The following is a 15,072-nucleotide window of genomic DNA, read 5'->3' on the forward strand; positions in this document are numbered from 1 at the left end:
AAGGATCCCTTTCACTCAGCTCTGCTCAAGAGGCGCAGGAGCCTTTCAGGGCTTCTTTGCACATTCTTCTTCCGGGTGGGGGTGAGGGTTTTTACTTGTTCATTTTACTGTGTTTCTATCTCACCTTTCCTCAAGGATCTCAGGGTGGTATACGTGGTTTTCTTGTTGATGTGGTGTCGTAGAACTGTAGAGGGTCATCCATTCCAACCCCTTGCAATGCAGTGCCTTTTGCCCAAAAGTGGGACTTGAACCCGTGTCTCTGAGATTAAGAGTCTCATGTTGCAGCAAGAGTCCCAGCCACATTGTTCCCTGGGCTCAGACACCACCTCCTTTTTCTAGGCAACCCCAAACCTTCCATTTCATGGCTGTGTTTCTTGCTTTCTCATTAAGGAAAAATGTTTGGGTCTTGTTTCTGAGCACAGTTGGAATCCCCCAGAAATATTGCTACACAGGCGCTGCTCAGATGCTTCCAGGGAGAACTGGAAGCTTGGTTGCTCTGTTGTGCGTTCACTTTTTAAAAGCTGAATTAAAGCAACGGCCTAGCTGTACGGATTTTGCACCCGTATCTCTTCACCCTGTCTCAACGTGCCTGAATTTGGGGTCTTTCTTTCCCACTCTGTGCTGCAATCCCGTGCGTACCGACTTGCAAGTAAGTCCAGCTGAACTTAGTGGACTTACTTCTGAGTAAGTGTTCATAGGCCCCTTCAGGATTTTGTTTGGATGAATATGCCACTCCCCCCCCCCCAAAAAAAAAGGTGCCTAAAGCAGTTCATAGCGTTATAAAGAGACACAGACAAGCATTAGAACTAGTAAAATACAATAAATTGGAAAGAAAAATAGAGCCAGCTTTGCTGCTGTTGCTACCAAGAGCTTTGGGGTTCGTTGAGAAGAACATTTGAAAATACCATTGAAGACGTCTCCTTGTTTGTAGACTTCCTCCTTTCCCCCTTTCCCAATCTGGCTGAATTCTGGGCAGGTTACTCCCCACCTCCAGTTACCAGAATGTCTGTGGTGAGGAGGGTGGGGTGTCTGCGCTCTGGGCTTCCTTTCATAACCACAACTTCTGCCCTGTTCCCCGGCCCTTGCCTGGCAACCTCTGGCTTCCTCATCGCTGTCTGGCTTCAGTGCTGTGACGACTTCCTGGCATTTGTGCTACCAGTCTGCCAGGCAGGTGCTGTGCTGGGCAAAAGGAGGGCAAGTCAGCTGCCCGTGCCAGGACAGAGCTACCTTATTAAGACAGACAAAAGGAGCAGCTAGGGGAAAGGTTGCAGTGTGGGTGGGAAAAGACAGCCCAGAAGAGGGAGTTATCCTGACCAGGCTGTTTAGAGCGCATGGCGGTTGGTGCCCAGCGAGAGGAGAACACCAAGGACAGTGTGCACAGAGAGTGGGGAGCAGGATCACTTTTTGTGGGGAGGAGTGGAATGCTTTCGGAGGCTGCCACTTGCAGAGAGAGACACCTGAGCTTTGGGATTTTGAACCCTTCTTGGCACTGGAAGAATGCCCTGTGCCCAAATTGGGGCTTCCTTCTCGTGCCACATTGCACCTTGAGCTTTCCATGCTTTCCCTGGCCTGCTTTGTGCAGGACCCATCATTTGACCCAGGACTGGACTTTGGTGAGTGAGGCTGGCATTTGGCGCCCCCGAATGGATCTTCTCAGTTATGGATCTTCTCAAATTAGCAGGCCCTCGGCTTGGCATCCTGTGCAGGGGAACCGCCCACACCGTCCTAAATCTGGGGCTACTTGGTCCCTCCCTGAAGTCTCATGTTGGTGGCAGCTGCTTCCTGTCAGTTCTTCTCTGACCTGCCTGGGCTTGTGCCCCTTGTTAATCCAGAATAACTCTGTGGCATCCAGAGCGAGGTGTGGAGACATGCTGGAGGTGACCCCTCTCGCGTCTCCTGCCTTGCTCATTTAGCCACGCTCTCCCTTTGTTGCTGCAGCCAATCCTCTGACCTGTGCCTAGGCTCATGGGGCGCTCGAGTTGGAAGGGACCCCGAGGGTCATCCAGTCCAACCCCCTGCAGTGCAGGAATCTCCTCTGCGCACACTGCAGCGCATGTGTGCCTCTGATTCACCGTTGGCAGTGGGGCAGGGGGAGGACCCTCCCTGAAGGACTTAGAAGCAGGTTGCGTTGCGACAGCTCCATGGGGCAGCATTGTGCGAATTTATAATAGCGAAATAAAATGAAATCGACACGTTTGCTTTGGATTGCTTTGCTCTGATATTGCCAGGCAGGGCTGGGAATGTCTCCTGCCTGAAACCTTGAAGAGTCGCAGTTGCTACTCAGTGTAGACAATCCTGAGCTCAATGGAGCAATGGTTGGATTTGGTAGGAGGTCATTTCCATGTCCCAAAACCCTCTCTCCATATTTTTGCCTGGGGCTTCTGAAATGGGCTGAGGCTGGGGAGATGCTCTTGTGGGTGGGTGTTTGTGTTTGTGGGTGGGTGGGTGGGGGTGTTCATATATGTCAAGCAGCCACCAAGACGGCCTTTGTCCTGTCTTGGATGCTCATGCTTGGTGCAAGGTCTTATCACCCTGCGTGTTGCCATCAGCTTATGTTTGCTTGTGATGTGTAGGGTGGATTTATAAGTGTGTTTTATTCTCCTTACCATGTTGTAGGAGTCAATATATTCCAAAATAATTTTACTTAGTTGACTTGGACAGATTTTGGGGATTTGCCCCCACCACTTGGGGGGTAGGAAAATGCAATGAGAGTAGTTGACTTGGGAGGCTGTAATGCTTCTGAACACAAATCGATTTATTTTATTTATTTCATAAAATTTATATGCTGCTTAACTGTAAGGAAAAATAGCTCCTCAAAGCAATTTGCAAAAAGAATTAAACAATAAAAATGATCAATTAAAAGCGGCCATTTAAAACATCCAAAGAGCAGTGAAAAGGAAAGATAAACTACAAGCAGACCGTAGATATTTGGGCAGGCTTGCTTAAACAAAAAAGTCTTTAGCAGGTGCCAGAAAGAGTTTGGCGAAGGCGCTTGAATGATGCCAAGAGGCAGGGAGTTCCAAGGACGGGTGCTGCTGCGCTAAAAGGTGGATTCCTTACAGATGCGAAATGGGTGTCGTGTGGCACATAGAACAGTGCCAGTTCTGCGGATCAGAGCGGTTGCGTGGGCATCTAGGCTGCAGAGTGCAGGAGCGCAGGCTGCCCTTGTGCTTGGGTCCTGCTCGTGGGCGTCTTGGAAGAGCACCTGATTGGCCACTGTAAAGATAAAAGGCGGCTGAACTAACTGGGCCACTGGCCTCTTCCAGGAGGCGTATATTACATTCTTAGCTGGGGGAGCAGCAGGGTGAGTAGTTTTTGCTGAATCATGCAGACATACCAGCAAGGACCCCCCCAACATTTAAACACATTTGCCTCTTTCTCCACACCCTCGCCAATGACCACAAAATTTAAATAAATACTTGGAGCGTTTTCCCCAGTGCTTTGGGTGCCGGGGGTTGGTCTGCAGAAATGGCTGAATCCTGTACTCCTGGCTCCAAGCTGTGCCTCTGCCAGCTCCTGTGAACACTGGACAGCCGGTGTCTAACTTGGATGGGAGCCGCCCCCCCCCCCAATCTCCCAGTTGGATCCCAAGGGGAGCTGGTCCCCTCCTGAAGAGCTGGAGCCACGAGTGGCCAGGGGCGCTCTGTGGCCTGGGTTGCAAGTGCCTGGTGAAGGCCCAGCCCCTCTTGCAGGAGAGCCAGCTTTGGGATCTGGGCCAGATTCCAGCTGGGGCAATTTAATCCTCCTCCTCTGACCTTGCTTGCATGAGGGATTTCACACCCCCTTGCTTCCTGCCCTCGGGGGTTGAGTAGGTGAAGCCACAACACCTCCCCCTGTGGGGGGTTGTGGCCCAGTTGGAGGGCAGTGCAGCTTGTCCTGCTCTCAGGGTGCCTCTGTTTCTGGATCCAGCTGGTGGTAGGCGCTGCTCTGGCATTCCAGAATTGGTCCGGCCTGCTCTGGGTGTGGCCACTGATGCTCAGTCTGGCTTGGTGTGCCCCAGTTGCACAACAGATGCCCCGGGAGGGTGGCAGAGGTGGTGCCCAGGGCTGGGCAGCGTGAGGCCTGGGGAGCAAGCAAGCAGGCGAGGGATGTGCCGCCCAGTGGGTGGGAATGCCCTTTGGACTGCGGCTCCTGTGCATGGGATTCCCGGCCCAAAAGGGACCATCTAAAAATAACCGCTGCTGTCTCCTTCGGTCTCCCAGCGCGTGAGCGATGGGGCTGTCCTGGAGGGGGGCGGCAGGCAGTAACGTGAGCTGCCAACATTATGCAGCCTTTATCTGCCATATTATGTCTCAGCTCCGGGTGCCCAGAGCGGATCCTCTGCTGGGGGGAGGGTTGTGTGGTCCTGAGGGCCAGGAAGGAGACTGGAGAGGGGAGAGGGCTACTCTTGTGCTCGGATCGTGCTTGCTGGTTGCCCCCCCCCCCACCTGAGAACAAGAGGCTGGACTAGATGGGCCCCCTTTGGCCTGACCCAGCAGGTTCCTCTTGTGTTCTTACGCACTGATGGGGAGCAGGCCTTTTGGAGCCAGTATCGTGTCCAGGGGGGATGTGGGTAGCACTGTGGGTCAAACGACAGAGCCTAGGACTTGCCGATCAGAAGGTCGGCGGTTCGAATTCCCACAACAGGGTGAGCTCCCTTTGCTCAGTCCCTGCTCCTGCCAACCTAGCAGTTCGAAAGCACGTCCAAGTGCAAGTAGATAAATAGGTACCACTCTGGCAGGAAGGTAAATGGCATTTCCGTGCGCTGCTCTGGTTTGCCAGAAGCGGCTTAGTCATGCTGGCCACATGAACCGGAAGCTGCACGCCGGCTCCCTCGGCCAGTAAAGTGAGATGAGCGCCGCAACCCCAGAGTTGGCCACGACTGGACCTAATGGTCAGGGATCCCTTGTCCTTTACTATGATGTCCGGGGGAAGGAGCGGTGTCTCTCCAAGGTGGTCCCAAGGAGGCCATGAGGGTGGTGGTCTTGTACCAAGGACCCAGCCTGCATTGGCTGGCAACTCTTTGGGCTTTGGGGCTTCTCTCTGCTCCCCCTCCCAGCAGAGAGGATCCCTGGGGGGCCGGACACAAGGGTTGCATCCTTAGAGTTGGATAACCTTGTGCCTTGGTGCCTCCGTTGTGGCACAGTGGGGTCAGAAGAGGGCAGGCGCTGTGTACCACCTCCAGGATCGGGATGGGGGGGTAGTACATGCCTCTGAATAATGCTGATCTGCTTGGCCCCTGTGCGAACAGGGGGCTGCACTCAATGGGCCCCCTTTGGCCTGATGCAGCAGCCCGTCTTCCTAGGTTTTGTTTTGCTTCTTAATTAAATGATTGATTGACTGATTGATTGATAAATTGGCCTTTCCTCCCAAAGGAGGCCAGGGATTAAGAGGGTTCCGTCCACCTCCTGTTGGGGCACAGAGACTCTCTCAGCGGCAGGCAGAGTGTCCTGGGCATGACTTGGTGCCCCTCGCCCAGGCCTGCCCACACTAGGTGGCAGAGCCTCTCCAGGTGCTCCAGCAGAGAAGGCCCTGCTCCTCACCTGCTGCCTGTTCCTTTTAACAGTCAGAAGATGCTGTCAAGAAACCTTGCGCAAGCAGGGCGTTTGGTGCAGTTGGCTAAATGGCAGCAGAGCCCTAAAAAGGGAGGAGGCGACACCAAGCAGTTAGCTCTGGAACGCCTTCTGAGCCCCAGGCCTTGGCCCCTGAGCATGTGGCAAGTTCCTTTCCTTGGCCACTGCTCAGCCTCTCCTGGCAATTCTTTCAGGCAGCCCTCTGTCCCTGGTTGGATCTGGCCCTGGTCTCAGCCCCTCTGCACTGGGGGACAAAGCAGAGGGAGGGCGTGCGGAGCCCGCCCAGGCCACTGAGGCACGTGATGGAGGGGAGAGTCACCATGGCAACCCTTGCAGGGGCTGCTGCTGCCGCTGCTGGAGGAGAGCTGGGCTGTGGAAGGAGCTGCCAGAGTGGCAGAAGTGGGGTGATTGTGGCAGGGCAGCCTGTCTCCTCCATGCAAGGTCTCGCCCACTCCCAGCAGGACCCCCAGAGCAGCCGCCTGCCCCCCTCCTAGGATGTTCCTGGAGGGGGCAAGGGCTCTTCATCCACCCCCCTCTTCCCTGCCCAGGCCTCGTTCAAGGTTTCCGTGGAGGGGATCAGTCTCCCCAGACCTAGCAAGCACACCTGAACTGAGCTCCCCGGGACCCACGGCCATCTCCTCCAAACGGCCCTGATCCGGGTGCCCCTCTTCCAGCCTTTCTCCTCTGCTGCTGGGTCCTGGCACCTTGGCTAGTGAGGGAGGCAGGCACAGAAATGGGGTCCTGGCTGGAGGTTCAGAACAACACAAAGCTGTCTTGCGTTGAGTCAGGATACTGGTTCACCTAGTTAAGTGCTGCTCACTCTGACTGGCAGCCCCTCTCTAGGGGCTCCGGCAGGGGGTCTGTCCCTTCCCTACCTGGAAATGTCATGGGGGCGGGGAGGGGAGAGTTGAAGCTGGGACCTTCTGTTCACATTTTATTATTTATTTGTTCCATTAATCTCCCACCATCTCATTCTGCTCTCCCCCTCCTCATTTAACCCCCAACAACCACCTTGCGAGGTAGGTTAGGCAGAGAGAGCCACTGGCTCCTGGCCCAAGTGAGTCTCATGGCCCAGTGGGGCTTTGAACCGTGGTTCCCCACATCCTAGTCCACCGCTCTAATCACTACGCTCCTGATGGGAGTTGTAGTCCTGAACACCCGGAGGGTGCCAGCTTGGCAAAGGCTGCCAAATGGTCATGGAACCTCCTTTGGAAGGGAGCCTGCGCTGGCTTAGCACTGCTCTCTGCTGAGTGGTAGTTCTGCCTGTGCTCTGCTAATGATTACATTGAACTGGAAATAAAAATTGTATCCGTAACAAGAAGACAGCAAGGCAACCTATAAAGGACAATCACTGCAGGCAATGGCCAGCCAGCCTTATCTGGCATTAAAACACATGTTGCCCCTTGTGGAATCACGCCTCCTGCACTGAAGTCAGCCTGGAGGTTCATGTAGCTGGGTGTTGCCTGCACAGACTGGCAGCAGCTCTCCGGGGCTCCAGGTAGGAGGATGAGCCTCCCTTGGGTAGGCCAGGTGATGCCACTAGGAACTGAACTTGCACCTGCACTGCAGCTCTCCACTTGGATCCAGGTTCCCCAGACACACTCTCTCCTGCCAGGTTAAAAGGCACAGGGGTGGTATTCCCATGAAGCTTTACTCAGAGTAGAACCAATTGAAATCAAATCTTAGAATTGGAGAGTTCGAAGGGACCCTAAGGGTCATCTAGCCCAACCTGCTGCAGTGCAGGAATCTTTTGCCCAACGTGGAGCTCCAACCCGTGACGTTAAGAGCCCCACGCTCTACCAACTGAGCCATCCATTGATTTCAATGGGTCTCCTCTGCGTAAAACTCCATCGACTGCCACCCACGTTTCTGAGGTTGCCCCAGAAGCGCGAGAAGAGCCGGCCTTCGGAGGGCGCGGAAGGGCGCATACAAAACCTTCCCCAAAACGCACCTCCCACCCCCACGTCCTGGAAAGCGGCCAACCTGGCAGGGCCGCCCTTTGGAAATCTTGGCTAACATGGGGCGTCCCCCCCCCCACCCCGCAATGGATCCTCTCCCTGGTGGATCTTCTCCGCGCTGCGCCCCCAGGGAGCGCGTCTCCTGCGGCGGAGCAGCGCCGCGCTCCTTCCCCGCCGCCGAGGGATCCCTGCCGCCTCCGCGCGGGGATCCCTCGGCCGCCGCCACGTCTCCTTCCTCCGCCGGGATCTCCCCGTCGGGCGGCGCCCCTGCGCCCAGAAGCTGCGCCCGGCGGAGGGCGGGCGAGCCAGGGCGGCGCGGAGTGGCTGGTGCGCCCGGCTGTTGCGCATCTGCGGGCGGCGCATCGCCAGGGATTGCGCGCGTCGGGGCTGCGCGGAGTGGGGGTGGGGGGGCGGTTTGGGGTGGGGGGTGTCAGAGGGGCGGGGCTTTGGTCCCGGGGAGGGCGGGGCCGGGGCTGAGGGGCAGGCGGGCCGCCCAATGGCGCGCCGGGGGCGGGGCGCGGCGGAGCAGCTGGTAGGAAATGGAGCCCGGCGGTGAGTCAGGCGGGAGGCCGGCGGCCGGGGGCTCCCGGGTCGTCGTCGCCCCTTGCAGGGGGGCTGCTGCTGCTGCTGCCCCAGGCCGGGACCAGGAGCAGGCTCGCCCGGAGGGGGCTGCCAGGTGAGCGCGGGCCGCCCGCCCCCAGGGGCTTCTCCCCCCGCCCCGTCCCAGCCCCCCAAAGGGGGATCCTGGGAAGACGCCCCCCAGCAGGGACGCAGCCTTTGTATCCGCGGAGGGCGGGCGGGGAGGGGGCTTCCCAGGGCTGCCTTTGGGGGGGGGCTCCCTCTCCTCCCCCGACGAGCGTCGACATGGCACGGGGGGGGGGCGCTGTCCTTTGTATGGTTCCGTGTCACTGCATCCCCCCCACTTGCATGGCTCTGTGTCTGGGGGGGGGGGGCTAGCGGAGCCGCCTCCCTAGATGGGGGGAAAAGGCCCCGGGGCTGCCACAGATCTGGCAGGGTTTTTGGGGAGGGGGCGCACGCGAGATTGGGGGCTTTGAGCTGGACTTGCAGGCTGTTGCTTCTCCACCACCACCGATGGGAAGGGCTGCAATCGCGCCTCGGTCGTTTTAGGGGGAAGGTTGAGGGGGGCTGTAAAAGGACAGTATTCCCCCCCCCCCCCATAAGGGTTGGTGCAGAGGGGGCTCTGGAAGGAGGCTGTGCCGCAGCTGTGGCTGCTGTTCAGTCACTCAAGCTGGGTTAATAATAATAATAATAATAATAATTTATTAAATTTGTATACTGCCCTATACCCTTAGATCTCTGGGCAGTGCTCCCCCGTTGAGAGTCCTGATTTTGGGGGGGGGGGCAGGCACCCCTTTTGTCTCCAATCTCCTGCTCTCTGCCCCCCCTCCTGCCAAGGTTGCAGAACCGGGTCTGGCAGGGGGCGGCTCTGCTGCTCAGATCCTGCGCAGGTTTCGGGTTGGCACAGCCTCTGCCCAGGTGTGACCCAGTCCTGCCCATTCCCTCCTGGATGGGATGAGACAAGTGTTTGCTCACAAGCCAGGTGCCAGTGCCAGCTTCCCCAAAGCAGCCACCCAGGTGTGACTCATTGCTCCAGGTTCCTGAGCTTTCTCAGCCCCCTTTGTTGCCAGGGGGGGCGGGGCTGGGGGGGCAGCTGTGCTTGTGTTCTGGTGTTGGGGTTTTTGGTCCCAGGGTCTGTCTGGGCCGGCAGTGGCAGCATATGTTGGTGCGGGGCCTTTACCCAGTGGCAGAAGCAGGAAGGTTTCCGCCCCCAAAGAACTTACATTCTGAAATATCAGGAAATGGGGAGGGCTGAATGGGAGCAAGGGAGGGCTTCAGAGGGGACTGTGAGGGTCATAGAATCAAGGGACCCAAAGAGTCATCGAATCCAAGCCCCTGCAATTCAGGAAGTCATAGGCTTTCGGGGTTTTAAGGATTGCTCAGCATCATCCTGTTAGCTGAGCTGCTTCCTTCCTTTTCTTTCCCCTTCCCTTTTTGATCTCATTTTGCAGGCTCTTTGGGGCTGGGACCTTTTCCGTGTTGTTTTTCTATAGTGCTGTGCTGCAAGAGGTCCAGAGGGCAGGGAAACGAGGAGGGGTCTTTTCTGTGGTGGCTCCCCGTTTGTGGAATGCTCTTCCCAGGGAGCCTTGCCTGGCACCTTCATATAAAGATATGCCTGGCACTTGGCATATCTTTAGGAGCCAGGCGAAAACGCTTCTCTATAACTGGGCCCTTGGATGTTTAGCATTCTATGACAGCAGCATAAATTTAGGATGCAGCGGGGTGGGTGGGTGTTTGCTAAGGAAGCTTGTGGTGGGCAGCATTGTGGTGAGGCAGGGGCAGGGAGATTTTTCTTCTGCCAAGCCCTAGAGTGGCTTCCTGGACTCTCGGGCCTCCGTGCAACCCTGGCAAAGGTCTGGGCCGGAGCTCTCAGCTGGGAATGCCTCTGGCTTGCCTGGCACTGCCTCTCCTCTTGCCCCCTTTCAACCCCCAGGCTCAGCTTGCAGGGACCTCGTTGCCCTCCTCCTCCTCCCTGCTCCCCAGCTGGGCTGCCCAGAGGAGGGCGTGGGGCCTGCGTGGCAGGTGAGGCTGCCAGGGGGCATCTGAAGCAGCTGAGCTGGTAGGGCAAGCAGGCAGGCTTCCTTTGCACCAGCTGGAAGGTGTCCTTATCTCCCAGCCTTGCCCTCGCTTCTGGCGGGGCTCCAGGCCTCAGGGCCAGCTGCTTCAGCAGCGCCAGCCTCCCTTCCACCCCTGGAGCTGGTTCTGGAAGCTGTGGCAGGGCCCTTGCTGGCTGGATGCCACAGAGAAGCTGTGGCATTTCTGGTGGCAGCCCAGCAGTAGGTGAGTCAGCCGGGAGAGAGGACGCAGGCAGCTCTTGAGTCAGCAAGGAGGCCCAGCTGAGAAGTGGAGACAGGAAGCTGCTTCACTGCTGTGGTTCCCCTCGCCCCGACTTCTCACTCGGCCTGCAGGCGGTGGGATCTCATGACCGCACTCCCCTCTGGCAGTGATCATGCGGGGGGGGGGGTACTACAAACAGGTGTAATTTTATTTGCACGCCGCCTTTCCACATTTCAAGCATTGTTCAAGGCGGCTTCCAGCATGAGAAAAATGCAGAACTGCTAAAGTAGTCATGAACAATGAAAAAACCTTTTTAAAAATGCACAGCCAGAGTGAGCAGTTTCCACATAAATCACAAGAAGAGCTAAATTAAATATACAAAAAACAACAACACACCACCCAGCAACAGCAGAAACAACAACCCGCCCCCAACAACAAACCCCAAATAACTCCCCAGCCTAAGAGTCTGCTCAGCAGCTTTTGTAGTTGGAGTCAGTCCAGGCCCTGCACTTCCCGGCAGCGTTAGAAGCTCAGATCTATAAGCCAGGCGCCAAATGACTTCTTAAACCAGGGTTACAGTCACCAAAACGGAATGCCTAGTTTTCTATTTTGGGGACAGACGGCTCGAAAGTTGTGTTTTTCAATGTGGCTTTTGGGTTCCTGACATTCATTATGATTCTGCAGATAAAATATAGCAGATGGAATTTCACAGGATGTGTTGCTAGTGGGTGAGAACAGTCAAGATTCAAGGATCCCCAGGGATGCACCTCCAGATGGGGGAGATGTCAGGTGCCATCCTGGCCCCCGGGTGTTTTCACCACAAGTGGCCGACAGCCAGATGCAAAATGCACATGGCGCCTGGCACATTTTGAAAGCTGCTTCCAGGCTAGGGAGCAGGTGTTGCAGGGCTCAGAGCTGAGCCGGTCTCTGGCCTCTTCTGCAGCCTCAGCTTCTGCAGCTGGAGTCAGTCAGGCCCCGCCCTGGACCAGGCCAAAGGGGGCTCAGAAACTGGGATTCAGAGGCATGAAGGCAGAGCAGAGCAAATCGTCATCCAATAGCCCTCTTCCTCCATGCCTTTGTCTGGTCCTTTTCAAAGGCCACACTTTAACTCTGCGCTGAGTTCCACAGTTTAGCTATGCTCTACATGAAGAAGAAGAACTTTCTGTTCTCTGTCCTGCATCTTCCAAGGCTGCCCATGAGCTCCCTAGAGGGGGCGAGAAGCTTTTCTCTGTCCACTTTCCCAGGAAAGGCCTCGGCTGCTTTGTCGGGACAGCTGCCTTCTCAGCGATCAGCACAGCGTGTCAATGGGGTCCAAAGGTTTCTGCAGCCACTGTGCTTTCCTGGATTTTGTTATGGAGCACAGAATTCCTTTCTGAATCCAGGGTGCTCAAGCTCCTCCCCTTCGCTCAGTTGATATATTTATTTTATTTATAAAAATATTTATATGCCGCTTTTTCATTTTTTAAAAAATCGAAGCGGTTTGCAACAAAAGCACATGCAGTTATGGGCTGTTGGCTGCTTTGAGAAGTTTGTTCTTGGCTGCTCCCCTCATGTGTTGGGAAGCAGCTTGAAGATTTGGGTGCCCTTTGTCTTCTGCGGCTGATGGCCCGGCCACCTTCCCTTCTCAGTCTGGCCCAGGATGAAGCAAGGGGGGCTCTCTGGTACCCAAGAGCCTCTGCTTCCTTCCTGCCCGCGGGCTCTCAATGCAAGTTGCTGCAAATCCTGAGCAGGAGATGCTGACAGCGTCTTCACATCCCAGAAGAGGCATTTTCTTGGCCTCTGTGAGAACAGGATGCTGGGCTAGATGGGCCTCATCCAGAAGCCTCTTATGTCCTTATGCCCAATATGCAAAGATTTGGAGTGGGCAGAAAATAAAACTCTGGAACAGATTTGCTCTTTCAGCAGAATAATCACCGGTGAAATGGTTAATTGCTGTGTAATGGAGTCACTCCAGAGGCTGCTCCTTCCAGAGCCCCCCCCCCCCCCCGCTCTACAAACATATTTTGTCTGCTTCTGCATGATAAGGTTGAGAACTCCAAACTTCCTAAGCCCAGGCAAAATACTCTGTTATTTTTAAAATCGATTCCAGGGCGATCTATATTGTCCCCACCCATCCTATCTTTGCAGCAGAAGTAAATTTACTGTGAAGTAAATCCATCCAAGAGACAATACAGTAGCCGCCAAGCGAGTTTTGCGGCTGAGTGGGAATTTCGAAGTGGGAATTTAAAATAATATAAACTGATTCTTTGTTTGCCAAAGTATTATTCTCGGTGTTTGTGGTCCCCCACCCCAATTTGGCCGCTGCCAAAGGATAAAAATGAAAATGCAGAGTGTCCTGTGGGCTGGGGCCTGTGGCTGCCTTCGCCTCTCACCCTGGCTGGTCCCTTTGTCAGTATAGATTGAGCAAAAACCAAGAAAAATATCTGCAACTTTCCTTTCATTTCGTAGAAACGCCCCGAGCAGCACTCGGTTTCTTTACATGCCAATTGCAAACCGAGTTGTGCGTTACACATTTTGTGTTGTTTGAGCTGTTAGGGAAACTTCGGCTTCCTTGTGTCAGTGAGCCTCCTCCAGGCCTTGCAGAGCCATCCTGGGCCCCTCCCTGCTGCCTCGCTGGCACCTGCTCCCCCCTCACCAACTCCCTCGCCTCCATTTCCTGGGGTAAGTTTGCCCAGGCTTGACACCAGCCGGTTCTTAGCCTGGCGCTGTCCTTTCCTGGAGCTCGCCAAGGTGTGTGGGTGTACTGGATCAAGGGCTGGAGGGATGGACTTGGAGCGAGTTCAGATTCTCCTCTCTCCATTTCTCTTCCTCACCTGCAACGTGGGAATAGCAGCAGCAGCAGCAGCAGCAGTCTACCTTGCAGAGCTGTTGTGGAAGCTCACAGGGCTAAGTCTGTCAAGCCATTTGCCCATAAAATGCAGCAGCGACTGGCAAGTAACAAGACACCTTCCATATTATAGGAGACTGGGCAATGGAGGGAGGCTGTATGGGCATCTCTCTGTGTGCCAACATGGGTGGCAGAGAAGGGCATGGCTGTGGGGCGGGGAAGTGACCCACAGCTATTCCTGGGGCTGCCCCTTGGGTCTTATCTGTCAGAAGCAGCCAGGGGAACTGCGTCTCTGCCCTGTGTGTGACAGAGAGAGAAAGGGACAGAGAGCAAGCTTGGCTTAGGTGTGACTGAAATGGGTGATGCAGCTCGGGGGAACGGAACGGTATCTGCCAGGGACTCTTTAACTGTGGCTCCTGCTTTTCAGGGGGGTTGGACTGGATGGCCCTTAGGGGTCCCTTCCAACTCTACCATTATGTATTCCCCCTGGCCCCCAGCCGTAGCTGGGGAACGGGAAAGACCTGTCTTGTTGATCCAAGAAGTAGGGAGAGGGGAGAGGGCTTCCAGGCCTGGCTGTGAGTCCCCCTGGCTGCTTGAAGAGACCCTGCAGTCTAGTGGTTAGAGCGTTGGCCGCAGAGTCCAGGCCTCGAATCCCCACCCGGCCCTGTAGCTCCCTGGGTGAGCTTGGGCGCCAGTCGCCCTGCCTCTCAGCCTGGCGTCCCTCACAGGGTTGTTGTGGGGATTAAATGATGACCAGGAATGCCATGAGCTCCTCAAAGAGGAAGGTGGGGTAGAGCAGTCAATTTTTCCCTGTTGGCACCCTGGCATTGGCTGTTTGGGCTTGTCCCGGTGGCGTCTCCGGGGGCAGCGGGGCTGGAGGAAGGCACTGGCAGGAGACCCTCCCATGCCCCCCCTCCAGTGCCCCCTGCCCCCCCTTTTGTTGTTTGGCTTTCTTGGCTGATTTACATACTGTGCTCCCATTGGCTGGCTCAGCCACCACCATGGTGACAGCTGACTGAATGGGGAGGGGGTGTCTGTCCAGGGGAGGTGAATTGGGAGGGGGGCAGCAAGCAGAGCCAGACCCAGGACCCTGGGAACTCCCTTTGCATAACCCACAAGTTTGGGTCTTTACCCGCCTGGCACTTGTGCCAACGTGGGCAGAGGCCTCCCTCTCCGGCTCTTGGGGAGTCTCTGGGTGTCTCTGCAGGAAGAGAAAGGTAAAGACTTGCTTCGGAAGGAACTTCCTCCCTCAAAGTGGCTGAGGACTGCCTACCCCCCGGGATGCAGCTTGGCTCGCTTGCTTGAGCCCTCTAGCACTGACTAGATGTGCGGGGGGATCTGTGGGGGGATCTGTGGGATGATCAGGACGGGGGGGCAGCCCCACCCCGGAGGCAGGGGTCTGTCGGATTCAGCCTTTGCCAACTTGGCGCCCTGCCGATGGTCTGGTCTACCACTCCCATGATCCAAAACATAGAATCAAGATTTTTCTAGAGTTGGAAGGGACCCTGAGGATCATCTAGTCCAACCCGTCTGGCGAGCAACTGGTTGGCAAAGGCTGAATTGCACCGCCTGGCCTGCGGTCCCTTGAGATGAATGGCATGGCCTCTCCCACACGTAGCGGAGCAGGGCTGGGGTCTCCCGGATTCTGCCTGGGGGTTTACAGCCCAGAGAGGCATGAGGAAGGGGGGGGCGCTTCTGGACCACCCTCGTGGGCTCTGCACCTGTGACGCTTCCTTTTGCTTTGGTTTTGCCCCGTGTGGCTCCAGCGCTGGCCTTTGGGGGCATTTCCTGCCCATGCACCTGCTCCCTCCCTATCTCTGGTTTCGTGCTTTAATTCCAACCCCCGTTAAATACAGTTGTACCTTGGAAATAGAAGAGA

General features: G+C 56.1%; 2 protein-coding genes across 4 annotated transcripts in view; both read left to right on the forward strand.

Annotated features, from left to right (window-relative positions):
* PIGO (phosphatidylinositol glycan anchor biosynthesis class O) overlaps positions 1 to 15,072 on the forward strand; it is a 126,266-nt gene that overhangs the window by 58,802 nt on the left and 52,392 nt on the right. The gene's annotated exons all lie outside the window — the stretch shown is intronic.
* Positions 1 to 15,072, forward strand: part of ATOSB (atos homolog B) — a 31,047-nt gene that overhangs the window by 125 nt on the left and 15,850 nt on the right. Inside the window, exon 1 of one of the 3 annotated variants that reach the window (XM_080973794.1) lies at positions 8,029 to 8,186. The exons of 1 other annotated variant lie outside the window; for it this stretch is intronic. The gene's annotated coding sequence lies outside the window, so the exon portion shown is untranslated. Of the gene's footprint in view, positions 1 to 8,028; positions 8,187 to 14,240; positions 14,411 to 15,072 lie in introns of those variants that run through there. One more of the 3 variants, XM_080973793.1, reaches the window with a different exon arrangement.

This window comes from Podarcis pityusensis (assembly GCF_964106645.2).
Source record: "Podarcis pityusensis genome assembly, chromosome: 11".
NCBI lineage: Eukaryota > Metazoa > Chordata > Lepidosauria > Squamata > Lacertidae > Podarcis > Podarcis pityusensis.